The following is a 17,382-nucleotide window of genomic DNA, read 5'->3' as shown; positions in this document are numbered from 1 at the left end:
AGGCTATTACTTGTGGTGACATACACCTGTAATTCTAATATTTAAGATGTAGATCAAGAGCTCAAGGTTGGCTGGGCTGTGGTGGGCTTTGTTTACTGATTTCCTTAAATACTATCTTGTGTGATCTCTTTGCTTACTACTTTGCTTGATTATAATCGTTGGGGGGGGGCATTGCAGCAAACTTCATTGATGGTATTCAAGAAAGTAGGGAGGGCTCCTGTTTTTATGGGATGGAAATTGTGAGGGAGATGCTCAGTGTTGGGGGCTAGGTTGTGACAGGGACTCCTCAGCAACTGAAGGCCTCTCTCTTGCTCTCAGTGTCCTCTCTGGGGTGTGTGGTCCAGGATTTCTTACTCCTTGGAGACCATGGAAGCCATGAGGTCCACTATGTTGCTGTAGTTGCATTCATTGTAATGACAGGAAATGGGCTTTACAAAGTTGTCATTGAGAGCAATGCCAGCCCCAGCATCTAAGGTGGAAGAGTGGGAGTTGTTGCTGAAGTCGCAGGAGACAACCTGGTCCTCAGTGTAGCCCAGGATGCCCTTCAGTGGGCCCTCGGATGCCTGCTTCACCACCTTCTTGATGTCATCATACTTGGTGGGTTTCTCAGATCCACAATGGATACATTGAGGGTAGGAACACGGAAGGCCATGCCAGTGAGCTTCCTGTCCAGCTCTGGGATGACCTTGCCCACAGCTTTGGCAGCACCAGTGGATACAGGGATGATGTTCTGGGCAGCCCCACGGCCATCATGCCACAGCTTCCCAGAGGGGCCATCCACAGTCTTCTGAGTGGCAGTGATGGCATGGACGGTGGTCATGAACCCTTCCACGATGCCAAAGTTGTCATGGATAACCTTGGCCAGGGGAGCTAAGGTGGTGAGGGATGCATTGCTGACAACGTTGAGTGAGTTGTCATATTTCCCATGATTCACACTCATCACAAACACAGGGGCATCGGCAGAAGGAGCAGAGATGATGACCCTTTTAGCCCCACCCATCAAGTGGGCCCCGGCCTTCTCCATGGTGGTGGAGACACCAGTGGACTCCACGACATACTCAGCACCGCCATCGCCCCACTTGATGTTAGTGAGATCTTGCTCCTGGAAGATGGTGATGGGCTTCCCGTTGATGGCAGCTTCCCATTCTCAGCCTTGACTGTGCCATTGTATTTGCCATGGGTGGAGTCAGACTGGAACATGTATACTGTTGTGGGTAAGAATTAAGGAAAGGTACCGCCCCGCCAGGCCTCTGTGCCAAGTCCCAGCGGGTCTCGCTCAGGTCAGCTCTCACAGTCACCGTCAAACCAATCTTTCCCAACTAGCTCTCACAGCATCCCAGCTGTGTTTCCTCTCCACCATAGACTGTAAACGGTGGGAGTCCCACGCTTCTGCCCAGCACCCACTCCTTCCAAGAATCCGGAAAAGTGTGACTCCTTTTTTTTTTTTTTTAATTTGGTTTTTTTCAAGACAGGGTTTCTCTGTATAGCCCTGGCTGTCCTGGAACTCACTCTATAGACCAGGCTGGCCTCAAACTCAGAAATCCACCTGCCTCCCACCAGGTGTGTGCCACCACCGCCTGGCAAAGCGTGACTCTTAAACTTGAATAGTTAACCAAATATATTTATGTATATAAAACTCCCAATTACATAATGCCAATTTACAATGATAAAGTCTTATTCTGATAGTCTAACCTCTCCAAAACACCAGGAATACATCTGATGCCATCTGGATATCCACATCTCCCTCTCTCTCTCCCCGTTCAGAGCCTCTCTCTCTCTCTCTCTCTCTCTCTCTCTCTCTCTCCCCCCCACCCTTCCTCCTCTTAGCTCCTCCTCCTCTCCCCCCTCCAATCACTGGCCTCTCACTGCCTAGATGTGAATGGACAGGAAATATCTTGCAACAGTATAACATGTAGTTGAGATCAATGAAGGGGTCGTTGATGGTAATAATCTCCACTTTGTCTTGCAGAGCAGAAGGCAGCCCTGGTAACCAGGTGCCCAACACAGCCAAATCTGTTCACACTGACTTTTGCCAGCTTGTCTACAGGACGAGGCTGGCACTGCACAAGAAGATGCGCTGTCTCTGGAACAGGGAGGAGCAAAGACTTGATTATAGTCTATGTGATCTCTTTGTTTAGTACTTTGCTTGATTACTTTGTGTTTGACCCAGAACTGACCACGTTTTGGGGTGTACTTAGAATGATATAAAAGCAGGTAGGTGGAAAATAAAGTTGCTTCAGACTCAGTACTGGCTGGAGTCAAATTGTAATGTTTAATTCTCTTTTCTTTCTTTTTTCGTTTGAAAAGCATGTTCTTTTATTGAAAAGGAAGTAAAAAAATTTATGATAAAACTGAAGATTTACATGGGAAATATTTCTCATAAAATAGAAGAGATATATAGAAAAGCATGTATAAAATTGACAATTTTCATGGAAAAGAGTGAAATGGTAGACAAAAAATATTGTTAAATTAATTGAAAAAGGAAGTAGAAACAATTTATGATAGAAGTGAAGATTTACATGGAAAATATTTCTGATAAAATTGTAGAAAAATGTAGAAAAACATGTTAAAATTGAAGATTATCATGGAAATTTTTATATAGATATAATAATGGTAGGCATAAAAGTATTTCTAAGTTTAATTGTCTTTTCAATCCTTACTCCCTCTGTTGAGACCCTGTTGAGCTAGCTTGGTTAAAAAAAAAGTCATCTTCAGCTACTTCAAGGATTAGTGATTAACTCTGGGTTACCTATAATGAATCAGTGTTGAATTAAAAGAAATGCCTTTAATCCCAGCACTTGGGAGGCAGAGGCAGGCAGATTTCTGAGTTCAAGACCAGCCTGGTCTACACAGTGAGTTCCAGGACAGCCAGGGCTACACAGAGAAACCCTGTCTCAAAAAACAAACAAACAAACAAATAAAACCCAACCCAAACCAAAACAAAACAAAAGAAAACAAAAGAAATAAAAGTGCTTCCCCTTAGAGAAGAAGAAGAAGAGGAGGAGGAGAAAAAGAAGGAGGAGGAGGAGGAGGAGGAGGAGGAGGAGGAGGAGGAGGAGGAGGAGGAGGAGGAGGAGGAAGAAGAAGAAGAAGAAGAAGAAGAAGAAGAAGAAGAAGAAGAAGAAGAAGAAGAGGAAGAGGAAGAGGAAGAGGAAGAGGAAGAGGAAGAGGAAGAGGAAGAGGAAGAGGAAGAGGAAGAGGAAGAGGAAGAGGAAGAAGAAGGAGTGAGTCCAGACTTGAATTCTCTATGATCCTTGTATCTTCTGTCCACTGTCTGTTGAGGGGGGTGGGGTTGTTCTGATGTTAAAGTCCTGTTCCCCTACTGGTTCTGGATTTGTCAGAAAAGAAGGCTGGGGGGTCAGTTGCTGGGTGAAATACAGACGGGACTTGTCCCAGGAGGACAAGGCAATGGCAGGGAAGGGCGGGGCCTTTCTGCCACTCTTTGGAGGGAGAAAAAGGCAGCAACCACCTGAGGTCACCGGGGGAGCCTGGGCCTGCGGCCTCTGCTATGGCAGATGGCCGCGGATGTTTGGCAGGGGCTAGGTGGGACTAGCCACTGAAGCTTTGGGAAGGCGTAGAGCTGGAGATTGACGAGGGCATGATTTTCCATGCCCTAAGCGGGGCACGGAGATAGCAGAGATAGTAACGCCCCACAATTGTGCCTAGAAGGCAAGTTGTAAAGTAACATACTGTGTGTGTGTGTGTGTGTGTGTGTGTGTGTGTGTGTCCTCAGGATTCAGGGAAGCTGGGAGAGGACTGGTGCGCCCACTTCCCAGAGCAAAGGTGGGTAGATCCGAAGAGAAGCCGGGAGGGAGGGGCCAGAGCCCGGCCAGCCACTCCCAGAGGAAGGCGGGTAGCAATAAAAATACATGCAACAGTCTAACGTGATCTGAATTTGTGCCTGCATCTGTATCGGTTCCTACATGTCTATCTCTCTGTGCCTGTCCCTGACAGAGAGTTTTCTCCGCCTTCATCGAACAGCTTCGAAGCATCACATAGAAGAAAGAATGGGCCCGGCGTGGTTGCCCACGCCTGTGATCCAGCACTTGGCAGGCAGAGGCAGTCGGATTTACAGAGTGAGTTCTGGGAGAGCCAGGGCTATACAGAGAAACCCTGTTTCGAAAGACAAAATAAAACAAAACAAAAAAGGAATGGAATACTTTACAGAAATCCTTAATGACAGAGGTTTACAAGAAATTAAGTCCTGTTTCCAACTGATCCTAACTCACCCAGATAACAAACATCATTGTTTAGCAACCAATATTCATAGGTTCTTTCCATCTTTATGGTAGATATTAGGCTGTTTTCGATTTCTGTATCTGCTTTTGGCAAATAGCACACATGCAGTATCTGAGTCGGGCATGGGAGACTGCTTAACCTTTTATTAAATCTATGCATTAGCCATAATTAGGCCAGGTTGTAAAAGCTGATTACGTAGAATCCAGGGCAAGTAATGTTGCTTATTATAGAGTTCTCTTAAAGGCAAATTAAACAGTTTGAGTGCACAGTAGGCTAGCAGCCTTTTGTCTCAAGTGACTTCAATGGGTACTATTCCTTTGTATTTTTATATACATTGGTGTTTTGCCTGCATGCATGTCTGTGTGAAGATGTAGGATCATCTGGAACAGAAATTACAGACAAGCCAGGCAGTGGTGGCGCACGCCTATGATCCCAGCACTTGGGAGGCAGAGGCAGGCAGATTTCTGAGTTCAAGGCCAGCCTGGTCTACAGAGTGAGTTCCAGGACAGTCAGGCCTACACAGAGAAACACTGTCTCAGAAAAAAGAAAAGAAAAAAAGAAAGAGAGAAAGAAAGAAAGAAAGAAAAAAAGAAAGAAAGAAAGAAAAAAAGAAAGAAGGAAAGAAAGAAAGAAAGAAAGAAAGAAAGAAAGAAAGAAAGAAAGAAAGAAAGAAAGAAAGAAAGAAAGAAAAAGGTATTGGATCCTGTGGAGCTGGAGTTACAGATGGTGGTAAATTACCATATGGGTACTGGGACCCAAACCTGGGTCCTCTACATGTGGCCAGGCAGTGGTACTGCATACCTTTAATCCCAGCATTCAGGAGGTAGAAGCAGGTGAATCACTGAGTTCAAGGCCAGCCTGGTACACAGAGTAGGTTCCAGGACAGCCAGGGCTACACAAAGAAACCCTGTCTCAAAAGAAAAAGAGAGAGAAAGAAAGAAAAAAGAAAGGAAGGAAGGAAGGAAGGAAGGAAGGAAGGAAGGAAGGGCGATGGGTGCTTTACTCACTGAGTCCTCTCCAGTCCCCCAGAGAGAAACATGATATTCCAAAAAAAGCCATGTGAGGCACGCACGGAACTTTATGAACATTTAGAGATATAGAGAATGAGATGCCATCATCCGCCGAGTTTTACTGAAGTGCTTGAGGCTGTTAATTGTCTTTCTAATCAATCTTTAAAGTTTTATGGAAGCCTGAGATGATGATTTATATTTAATAGGGGTTGGAGAGATGGCCCACTTGTTAAGAGAGCTTGCAGAGGACCTGAGTTCACTTCCTAGCTCCTATATCAGGCTGTTCCCAGTTAACTGTCACTTCAGTTCCACAGGACATAGTCTCCTAGCCTTGCAGAGGCTTGGGACAGGCTCTCCTGTAGATAGCTCAGGCTGGCCCTACAGTCCTGATCTTCTTGCCTCTGCCTCTAAATTCAAAATTACTGAAGTGAGCCACCACGCCTACTTTATATAGCTATTTTTGTTGTTGTTTTGAGACAGAGTCTCACTGTAGCCTTAAACTCACAGAGATCTACCTACCTCTGCCTCTCTAGCGCTGGAATTCAAGGCCTACAAGTTAACTAAACCAGCTTTGACTGGTTTCTTTCAATACCCTCTCACAAAGGCTTTCAGAACCAAATAATTCCTGACAAAGAAACAAAAGCAAATTTGCCTCTTTCCCAAGGCTTAGAAAGACAAATGCTGACTAAAGCAGGCAGAATCCACAAGATACTGTAGGAGGAATCACGTGGCACATGTTTCTTTTTTTTCTTCTTCCAGATATCTTTATTAAAAATTATTAATGGTTAAAAATTTATCTCTGTTTACTGACTATCTTATCAATCTGAGAAAAGGCTGTAATATAAATATAAGGGGAAACTGGAAAATATTATATGCTAATATTTGTATATCTGTCTTATTGGTTGATGCATTTATTCAAGTAAGTCTGTCAGGTCTTACTTTATTGTGAGTATTGATGTATGCATACTATTGCATGCAACAAGTCAAAGCATGTTTTCCATTAGAGAAAAGTTATTGTTAAGGGCAGATACTACAATTTGACATTGGGATGCTCAACACTGACTATTTTTTTCCTCTCTTATATTCTTTTGTTGTTGTTGTTGTTGTTGTTTTTCCCGAGACAGAGTTTCTCTGTATAGCCCTGGCTGTCCTGGAACTCACTCTGTAGACCAGGCTGGCCTCAAACTCAGAAATCCACCTGCCTCTGCCTCCCAGAGTGCTGGGATTACAGGCGTGCGCCATCACCGCCCGGCTCTTATATTCTTTTTATTATTTATATACTTAGTTCATTGATAGTTTTGTACAGTATGCTTGATTATTTGTCCAACCCCCTATACATTCCAGGTCCACTAACCCCCTCTTTTTTTAAAAAAAAATTTTGGGGGGATATTTTATTTACATTTCAAATACTTTCCCCTTTCCAGGTCTCCCCTTCAGAAACCCACTATCCCATCCCTCCTCCCCCCCTGCCTCTGTGAGGGTGCTCCCCTACCCACCCACCTACCCACTCCCAGCACATCTGTTTATAATGATCAGTGTCAACAATAATTGTGTGGTTGTCATTGTCTCAGAACAGGGTCTCGTGTGAAGCCCAGGCTGGCCTTGACCTCCCTATGGCGCTGGAAACTATCTTAAACTCCAGATCCTCTCACCCAAAGCTCCCAGGGGCTGCCCTTACAGAAGTGAACAATGCCCACCACCCTCAACAATCATGTTTACCAAGTAAAGCTGAAAACATCTGTTAGCTGTGCGTGCTTATTGGGCATCTGATCTTTCTTTTTCTTCTATCTACCAGCGGGTGGGTTTACCAATGTGTAAAATATTTTTAAAACTCATGTTATGAAGGGTGATGAATTTCGCATTCCATAGGGTCTCACAAACACCCAGCGGGAAATCAAAGGCAGTGGAGTTTTTGCAGTGGTGGCTGTGTGGGGGAGGGGAGGAGATAAAGAAAGATCATGGGCCATACCGGGAGGGAACTGGTTTGATGCTGGAAGTGTGTAAAATCAGAGAACGTGAAACTGAGCCAGCTCAAAATATTCAGAGAAGCTGAAGAACTAAAGACTATGCTTACTTCCAATCATCAGAACATTTTGGAAAGCACAGAAAGCTTAAACTGGAAGCAGCAAAGGGTGCAGTCTGTGCTCACCACATGCTCAGCTATCAGTGACTTGGATTTTCCAGCACAAGTCATCCTGCGAAAGACCCTGAGAGTATCGGTGCACATAACGTATTCTTAATCTTTCTTACAGCAGAGTATTATGGCGGAAGAGGAAATTTTTTTACATAACAGTCCTGGCATGATGTTCTTGATCAAGATGGCATTTTCACAGAACTAGTAAAAAATTGATCAAAGAGTGGATGGAAACAGAAAATGTAGATTTACAAATGGTGACTTTTTTTGTAGGGTTTTTTTTGTAGGGTTTGTAAATGTTCTTGGTCAATATGGTGTTGTTGCTGTTGTTGATGGTGGTGGTGGTGGAGATGATCCTGAGGAAAGACAAGAGAAACAAAAAGATCTAGAGGACAGTCAGGATTAATAAAGAAGGTTGCCATTTTCTCTTTGGTGACTGTCCAAGGCTGGTGTGGCCAGGATCACGGGGAACACATGAAAGGCACAGCAACTGGGACAGGGTCCTTCCAGGTTTCATCTGCACCCAGGAGCTGGGTTGAGCCACAGCCCTCTGTGCCAGGGGAGAGCTGGTCTCCCAGGGGTGCTGAGACAGGCTTGCAGGCCCACAGGAGGGACAACCTCCAGTTAGAGACAGTGGAACCAACTAACACCAGAGATAATCAGATGGCGAAAGGCAAACACAAGAACATTACCAACAGAAACCAAGGTGACATGGCATCACCCAAACCCAGTTCTCCTACAACAGCAAGTCCTGGATACCCCCAACACACCAGAAAAGCAAGATTTAGATTTAAAATCACAGCGCATGATGCTGATAGAGGACTTCAAGGAGGACATAAATAATTCGGTAAAGAAATACAGGAAAACACTACCAAACAGGTGAAGGAATTAGACAAAACCATCCAGGATATAAAAATGGAAGTAGAAACAATAAAGAAATCACCAAGGGAAACAACTCTGGAGATAGAAAACCTAGGAAAGAAGTCAGGGGTCATAGATGCAAACGTCAACAACAGAATACAAGAGATAGAATGCAGATGCAGAAGATACCATAGAAAACATTACACAACAGTTAAAGAAAATGCAAAATGCAAAAAACTCCTAACCCAAAACATCCAAGAAATCCAGGACACAATTTAAAACACCTAAGGATTATAGGTATAGAAGAGAGTGAAGATTCCAGCTTAAAGGGCCAGTAAATGTCTTCAACAAAATTATAGAAGTAAACTTCCCTAACCTAAAGAAAGAGATGTCCATGAACATACAGGAAGCCTACAGAACTCCAAATAGATTGGACCAGAAATGAAATTCCTCCTGTCACATAATAATCAAAACACCAAATGCACTAAACAAAGAATATTGAAAGCAGTAAGGGAAAAAGGATCAAGTAACATATAAAGGCAGACCTATCAGAATCACACCAGTCTTCTCGACAGAGACTATGAAAGTCAGAAGATCCTGGGAAGATGTCATAGAGACCCTAAGAGAACACAAATGCCAACCCAGGCTATCAGATGTAGGATCAGTAAAGATTTTTTCCCAATCTGTTGGTTGCCGTTTTGTCCTATTAACAGTGTCCTTTGCCTTACAAAAGCTTTGCGATTTTTTCTTAAGATTTATTTATTTATTATATGAAATAGTGTCTTCAGACACTCTAGAAGAGGGAGTCAGATCTTGTTACAGATGGTTGTAAGCCACCATGTTGGTGCTGGGATTTAAACTCAGGACCTTTGGAAGAGTAGTCAGTGTTCTTAACCACTGAGCCATCTCTCCAGCCTTGAGGCTTTGCAATTTTATGAGGTCCCATTTGTCAGTTCTTGATCTTAGAGCATAAGCTATTGGTGTTCTGCTCAGGAAATTTTCCCCTGTGCCCATGTGCCCCAGGTTCTTCCCCACTTTCTCTGAGGAATACCAGATGGCCGAGAAACACCTAAAGAAATGTTCAACATCCTTAGTCATCAGGGAAATGAAAATCAAAACAACCCTGAGATTCCACCTCATACCAGTCAGAATGGCTAAGATCAAACACTCAGGTGACAGCAGATGCTGATGAGGATGTGGAGAAAGAGAAACACTCCTCCATTGCTGGTGAGATTGCAAGCTAGTACAACCACTTTGGAAATCAGTTTGGCAGTTCCTCAGAAAATTAGACATAACACTACTTGAGGATCCAGCTATACCACTCCTGGGCATATATTCAGAAGATGCTCCAACATGTAATAAGGACACATGCTCCATTATGTTCATAGCAGCCTTATTTATAATAGCCAGAAGCTGGAAAGAACCCAGATGTCCCTCAACAAAGGAATGGATACAGAAAATGTGGTACATTTTTCACAATGGAGTACTATTCAGCTATGAAAAGCAATGAATTCATGAAGTTCTTAGACTAATGGATGGAACTAGAAAATATCATCTTGAGTGAGGTAATCACAAAAGAACACATACAGTAAACATGCGCTGATAAGTGGATATTAGCCCAAAAGCTCAGAATACCCAAGATACAATTCACAGATCAAATGAAGTTCAAGAAAAAGGAAGAGTAAAGTGTGGATACCTTGGTCCTTCTCAGAAGGGGGATCAAAGTACCCATGGCTCACAGCCAACCAATGGACTGAGCATAGGGTCCCCAATGGAGGAGCTAGAGAAAGGACCCAAGAGGCCGAAGGGGTTTGCAGCCCCATAGGAGGAACAACAATATGAACCAGCCAGACCCCCTAGAGCTCCCAGGGACTAAACCACCAACCAAGGAGTACACGTGGAGGGACCCATGGCTCCAGTTACATATGTAGCAGAGGATGGCCTTTTCAGACAGCAATGAGAGGAGAGGCCATTGTTCCTGTGAAGGCTCGATGTCCCAGTGTAGAGGAAGGCCAGGTCAGGAAAGTCAGAGGGCGGAGAGTTGGTAAGCAGGAGGAGGGGGATGAGATAAGGGTTTTCGGAGGGTAACAAGAAAAGGGGATAACATTTGAAATGTAAATAAAGCAAATATCTAATAAACAATAATCACACACACACAAAGTTATCTTGAAGATGAAAAGAAAAAGAGGAAGAGGAGGAGGAAGAGGAAGAAGAAAAAGAGGAAAAAGAAGAAGAGGAAGAAATTTGCCCACCTTGGAAGTTCCCTCAATGTTTCCAGATCAGGGCACAGCGTAAGAACCAGAAGAATAATATTGAGAACTCATGAGTAGCAGCTGCCAGGCGCTCTGCTTCCTGAATGAACCCAAAACACAGATGCACCACATGCTAAATCCGTTCAGAGGGAGCACAGCTTACATTCACTTTACACACTTTTCCATCAGTGACGTTATAAGCGTGTTGGCTTCCTACGTCCCCTTCCATGTTATACACAACAAATATAATCCGGGGAGCACAGATCCAGCTCTGGAGAACAAGCCCTGTGGACCACAGTGTTACCAGCACGCGGGGACAGTTAAGGAGTCTGCTGCTGCCTTACTGTTGAGCCACTAAAGACAGTACTCAAACACCAAGAGGGCTACAGAAGACAAAGACTGGCAAAGAGCTGCAGCAGAGCCAGCATGCCCAGCAACAGCGTCGGCGGGCGACAGCGTCGGCGGGCGTCAAAGGTCATAGACTAACAGAGAAGCAAGAGTTGAGACGGGGGAGCAAACAAAGGTCAAGAAGAATAAGAGAAAAGAGATGAGACTTACATACCGCCAAAACAAACTCTTGTGTCAAACACTAACAAACATGAAGACAAACATGGAACCTAAGAATGTGGAATAGTAGTGTTTAGAGTCCTCATCGGTACTTATGATGATAACTTTTAGGCTACACATGCCAGTTAGGCTAACTGGGAGCAAACCATGTAGACAGTCAACGCCCAGTATCATAGCACGTGTCTTCACTGAGGCTGTAGATACTCCTCTGTGGGCTGCACACTACAGAAAGACACACCTGAAGAGAGATCAAAACCACTTTCCTGGATGCTGGCGGTAAGCAGGGTGAAACACCAAGCTGTGTCATGTTACCTGAATGTATATAGTATACTTTTCAACTTTGAATAAAGAATTCTTGTACCTATAAAAAAATCACATTATACATTTGTTAGATTTAATTTACATTTGTTTGTGTGATATGTGTATGTATGTGAGGTGTGTGTGATGTTGTGTGTGTGCATGCACTGTGGTGGGGTATCTGTGTGGTTTATATATGTATGAGTTGGTATAGGGCACAGGTAGTGTATACGGTATTTGTGCTGGATAGTTTTGTGTCAATTTGACACAAGCTAAAGTCATAAGAGAGGAGGGGACCTTAATTAAGAAAATGCCTCTGTGAAGGCTGGAGAGATGGCTCTGGTTAAGAGCACTGACTGTTCTTCCTGAGTTCCTGAGTTCAAATCCCAGCAACCACACGGTGGCTCACAACCATCTGTAATGAGACCTGACACCCTCTTCTGGAGTGCCTGAAGCTACAGTGTACTTACATATAATAAATAAATAAGCTGGGGGTGGTGGTGGTGGTGGCACACGCCTGTAATCCCAGCACTTGGGAGGCAGAGGCAGGCGGATTTCTGAGTTCAAGGCCAGCCTGGTCTACAGAGTGAGTTCCAGGACAGCCAGGCTACACAGAGAAACCCTGTCTCGAAAAAACCAAATCCAAAAAAAAAAAAAAAAAACCAAAAAACCAAAAAAACAAAAAAAAAACAAAAAAACCCAATACATAAATAAATAAATCTTTAAAAAAGAAAGAAAGAAAATGCCTCTATAATAAAACCTCATAAGATGCCTCAGCTGTAGGGCACTTCCTTCCTTAGTTATCGTGGTGGTTAGAATAGGAATGGACCCGTGGGATCATATGTTTGAATGCTTGGTCATTTAAGGAGTGGTCCTACTTGACAGGGATTAGGAGGCATGGCCTTGCTTGAAGAAGTGTGTGACCGGGGTGGGCTTTGGGGTTTCACGTGCTCAAGTGTGTCTCTTTCCTTCCTCTGCCTGTAGTTCCTCTGTATCAAACCCTGGCTCCAGGTTCCTTCCTGACTTCCTTTGATCATGAACAGTGATGTAGAAGTATAAACTGAGTAAACCCTTTCCTCCCCAACTTGGTTTTTGGTCATGGCAATAGAAACCATAAGGGAGAGAGAGAGAGAGAGAGAGAGAGAGAGAGAGAGAGAGAGAGAGAGAGAGAGAGAGAGAGAGAATTAGAGAGTTAAAGAGAGAGTTATGTGTAGTGTATGTATATATGTGCTGTGAGCATGTGTAATGTGTGTATTTATGTTGGGTATTCCATGTATGTTGCTTATGTGTGTGTGTGTGTGATATGTGTGGCATATATGTGTGGAATGTGTATATATATGGTGTATGTGTATACATGGTATATGTATGTGTGATATTGTGTGTATGGTGTTTATGTGTGTGTGTATGGCATTTGTGTGTGTGTGTTGTATGTGTGTATTGTGGGAATAGTGTGTGTGTATTGTATGTGTGGGTCTGGTGTAGGTGTTGTACATGTGATGTATGTGTGTGTGTTGTTAAGTGCATACGAGAACAGTGCCTGTGGTTGCCAGAAGAGGGTGCCAGAATCCCTGGAGCTGGCACTGATAGGCTGCTGTGACCTGTCAGATACGAATGCTGGAAATTACACTCGGGTAGTCTGTAAGAGCACCAGGTGCTCTTAACCACTTTCTCCAGTCATGAAATGTACATTTATATATAATATATAGTATTTATACTTTATTAATCAGCGTGAACCACGGTTCTTAGAACAATACACTACTTAATGCTATCTACTTTAAAGTCGATATAAACTGTTGTTCTTGGGTAGAAAATGAGATAACATGTTTGGATTATTTAGTTCTTTCTTTCTGCACCTTTTTTTTTCTTCCTTTAAGACAGTTTTGTGCATCTAAGACTGACCTTCTTAATTCACTGTGAATCAAAGATTATCGTATACTTCTGATCCTCCTGCCTTTGGGGGTTACTGTCTTCTCGTGTGTGTGTGTGTGTGTGTGTGTGTGTGTGTGTTTAAGAAATATATTTATTTTTTAATATTGGGTTTGTGGGTATCTTTGAGTATCTGCTACTTCTGCTCTAAGACCAGAAAAAGGTGTTGGGTTTCCTATAACTGAAGGTACAAGAGGTTGTGAGTCCTCATCATGGAGGCTGGGAATGTGATGTATGTGTCCTTTGGAAGAGTAGTACTTGCTCATAACTGAGGAGCCATCTGTCTATAGCCTGACCTCTTTAACCAATGATCCTCAGTTTTCAAAATAGAACAAACAAAATAACAGCAGAAAGCAAGCAATGAGGCCGTGGTTGTTTGGATAGTTCAAGGCAAACAGGTCCATTTAGTTGGCATTCCATGGTTCGTTTTCCCATTTTGGCCCTTGGACTTGCCCTGTGTATAACTCCTGTTTTAGATGCGCTCATAGGTCAGCCTGTGAAGGCGGTGACTCAGATTCCTCACTTTGGCCTTTACCTGACCTTGCATAGAAAGCCTTGTTTATGAAAACAACAAAGATTACAAAAGCAATAATATCTATAATCACATTTTAATCTTTCCTTGAAGATTGCAGTTTGCATGTTTAATCAATGAGTTTTTCAGACAACTGGAGAAGACACTGATCCAGGCCTCATTCTTTGTTTCTGTAAGTGCCTTGATCCATGTGTGTACGTTATCTAGGAGTTCTTTTGTTTCTTTCCTTGCTTGTTTTGTTTTTCTTGTATAACGCTATACTAACTGGTCTATAACCTGAGATCTAAGCTGTCTAATTATATTTGTTTGTTTGTTTGTCTGTTTGTTTGTTTGTTTGAGACAAGATTTCTGTAGGTAGCCTTGGATATCCTGGAACCTTCAAGGTAGACCAGGCTAGCCTTGAATTGCAGAGATTTACCTGCCTCTGCCTCCGGGCCTACACTTCTAATTTCAGAGAGATGATATCAGCACAGGCACTGCCAAGCAGGGATTGGCGGATGTTTACCTAAGGTACACAAGGCTCTGGGATCAATCCCTAGAACCACAAGAAACTGAACGTAAAGTATAGGTTTGATACCTAGCACCAGATAAAATTAGGCTTGGCGGTTTGGGTTTGTAATCTTCCCACTGGGAAGCTGCTCTAGAAGGATCAGAAATTCAAGGTCGCCTTCTGCTACAGAGATAGTTCAAGTCCAGTCCGCCTCAAATAAATAAGTAAATAGAGAAGGTAATAGCACATCTAAATATATATCAACTTTTTCTATTGATTAAAAAATCTGAGAACAAGAAGTACTCATCCTACAAAGGTGTAAGGATAATGTTAAAAATGACGACTCACATCTATAATCCTAACCCTCAGGCGAAGGCAGGAGGGTTACTGCAAGTTCCAGGCCAGCTTGTCAAGTAAAAATCCTATTTTAATCAAAATGAAACAAAATGTCTAAGAATAGAAATAAAAATCTCCTCTTATTCTTTCAAAAATATGTTTCATTAGGGAAACGTTCATTGATTTCCTAGACCTATCAGAAGCAACTCAAGAAAGTACACAGCCGCCGGGCAGTGGTGGCGCACGCCTTTAATCCCAGCACTTGGGACGCAGAGGCAGGCGGATTTCTGAGTTTGAGGCCAGCCTGGTCTACAGAGTGACCAGGACAGCCAGGGCTACACAGAGAAACCCTGTCTCGAAAAACACACCCCCCCCCCCAAAAAAGTATGCCTTAATCCCAGCACTTGGGAGGCAGAAGCAGGAGAATCTCTGTGGGTTCAAGGCCAGCCTGGTCTACGGAATGAGTTTCAGGACAACCAGGATGATACAGAGGAACCCTGGGGGTGGGGGAGAGAGACAGAGACAAAGACACAGAGACAGACAAAGACAGATAGAGATAGAGAGACAAGAGACAGAGGGAAGGAAGGAGAAAGGGAGAGAGAGGGAGAAAGACAGACAGAGAGACAAGAGACAGAGGAAGGGAAGGAGAGAGGGAGGGAGAGAGGGGAGTAACAAGAGTGTTTACTACTTGACACATATTTACCAAAGGAGAAGCATTGTTCAAAATGTTCCCTGCATGCGACTTCATTGAAAATCACAATTGTGCCATAGAAATGAAAATACAGTTTGCCCTCACTGTTTAATTTGTTTCTGGTTCCAGTCTTGAACCAAGTTTCCCCCAGAGCTCTCCCAAGCCTTTCTTTCCTGCAGTTACCTTAGTTACCAGACACAACAGGCCTTACCGACAATCACCTTAAGATAAAGGATAAAATACCGACTCCCTGAGCCCAGAGATAATCCTAGACACAGTTCACAGGGCTGATATAAATAAGGACCCGAGGTGATGACCTGCCAGGCCGGCAGAATCTGGCCTGCCGCCGCAGGAGCGCCCACGGGTGGTCTTCATTTCTCCTTACTGTATAATGCCACCGAGGTTGCTGCAATCAAGCATCTGGAAAACAGAGTTGAGGCCATTAGAGCTCCATCCTCCCCAACGTGACTGCAGTGCGTGAGGCACTTGTCTGGGCCTCACCGTCCTTCCTCCCTTTGACTGCATCTCTGGATACTGGAGCCTTGGCCCTTGGGACTTCCTAGATCCAGGTTTTGCTCTAATGCTGGTATCAGTAGGTTCTATTATATTCACTCTGTTGTCCTCATCTGTGGTGTGTGTGTGTGTGTGTATGTGTGTGTGTGTGTGTGTGTATGTGTGTGTGTGTGTGTGTTTATGTGTGTATGTGCCCTTGGGCCAGAGGTTGACGCCACTGTTTTTGTTTATATTGTTCTATATTTAACTGTTTGAACAGGGGCTCATTGAATTTTACTATATCACCTAGTCTGCCTGGCCAGCAAGCTCTGTGGATCCTGCTATCTCCAGCTTCGCGGTGCTAGAATTACAGATGCATACTGCTGTAGCTGGCTCACTATGTGGCCACTGGGAATGAAGTCAGGTCCTAAGGGTTCTGTGGCAGGCACATTACTGAGTGGATGCTCTCTCTAGCCCAGATGGTCTTCCCTTTGTTTTTATCTCCCATCATCATCATCATCATCATCATCATCATCATCTCATCATCATCATAATTTTGGTGCTATAGATTAAATAAAGTCTAGGATGCTAACAAGTACTTCACCACTGACCTGTTCCACCCACCACAAATTGTATTTTTCAGATAGTATCCTTCATAACTATCTGAAAGTCAGTTTGAATAGAATCAGGAAAGTGTGCTATAGAGGTTCTCTATAGGTTCCAAGGTTCTCTTCCATTTCAATAGAATTTTATTATTTTATTTTTGGAGACAGGGTCTCATGTAACCCAGGTTAATCTTAAAGTTGCCATGTAGCCCAAAGGTGCTTTGAACTTCTGATCCTTCTGCTACCCTGAAAGTTCTGGAATTCCAGGCATGTGTCACCCTGCCTGGTACTGTGCAGTGTTGAGGCTAGAACTTAGTATTTCCTTCCTTCCCCCGCCCCCCAGGGTTTCTCTGTATAACCCTAACCGTCCTGAAACTCACTCTGTAGACCAGGCTGGCCTCAAACTCAGAAATCTGCCTGCCTCTGCCTCCCAAGTGCTGGGATTAAAGGTGTGTGCCACCACACCTGGCTCAAATTATGTCCTTGATGCCATGGGATAGTTTGTACTGTTCATTCTGAGAAATGCCCATCAGAACTATGAATGATATCAGACAGAACCTGGCAGTTAGTATAGACCTGTAACAGGGTTCCAGTAAAGGCATCAAATGGCATTAGCTAGCCTGCCTTGGTGTTGCCCTTTTAACCTTGTAGCATGACTTTGTCATCCCCAAACGTCTGTCTGAACTCATAACCATACTGGGCCATTGGGGTAAACATGTCCAGAAAGTCTTGAAATGTATTGCAGAAATGCAAGTCATGGTCTCATTCCTTCCCGAGGTTCCGCATGTTATGAGGGTCAACAAGAAACGAGGAAGTCTGGTGTCCAAAGTGGCAGGACAGATTCCAGTATTCCAGCCGAGCAACTCTAATGTAACCTTGGTGATTGTACTGGTTACTTTCCTGACGCTGGGATAAAACACCATGACCAAGGAAGCCTGTAGTAGGAAGGG

The 17,382-nt window shown here is 43.7% G+C and overlaps 1 pseudogene; it reads right to left on the bottom strand.

Annotated features, from left to right (window-relative positions):
• Positions 1-350: 350 nt before the first annotated feature.
• LOC127663674 (glyceraldehyde-3-phosphate dehydrogenase-like) lies at positions 351-17,137 on the bottom strand (annotated as a pseudogene).
• Between the last annotated feature and the right edge of the window lie 245 nt (positions 17,138-17,382).

The sequence above is a fragment of the Apodemus sylvaticus genome, chromosome 13, assembly GCF_947179515.1.
Source record: "Apodemus sylvaticus chromosome 13, mApoSyl1.1, whole genome shotgun sequence".
Classification (NCBI taxonomy): domain Eukaryota; kingdom Metazoa; phylum Chordata; class Mammalia; order Rodentia; family Muridae; genus Apodemus; species Apodemus sylvaticus.
The sequence above is the reverse complement of the archived record's forward strand: the minus strand, read 5'-3'. Positions and strand labels throughout refer to the sequence as shown.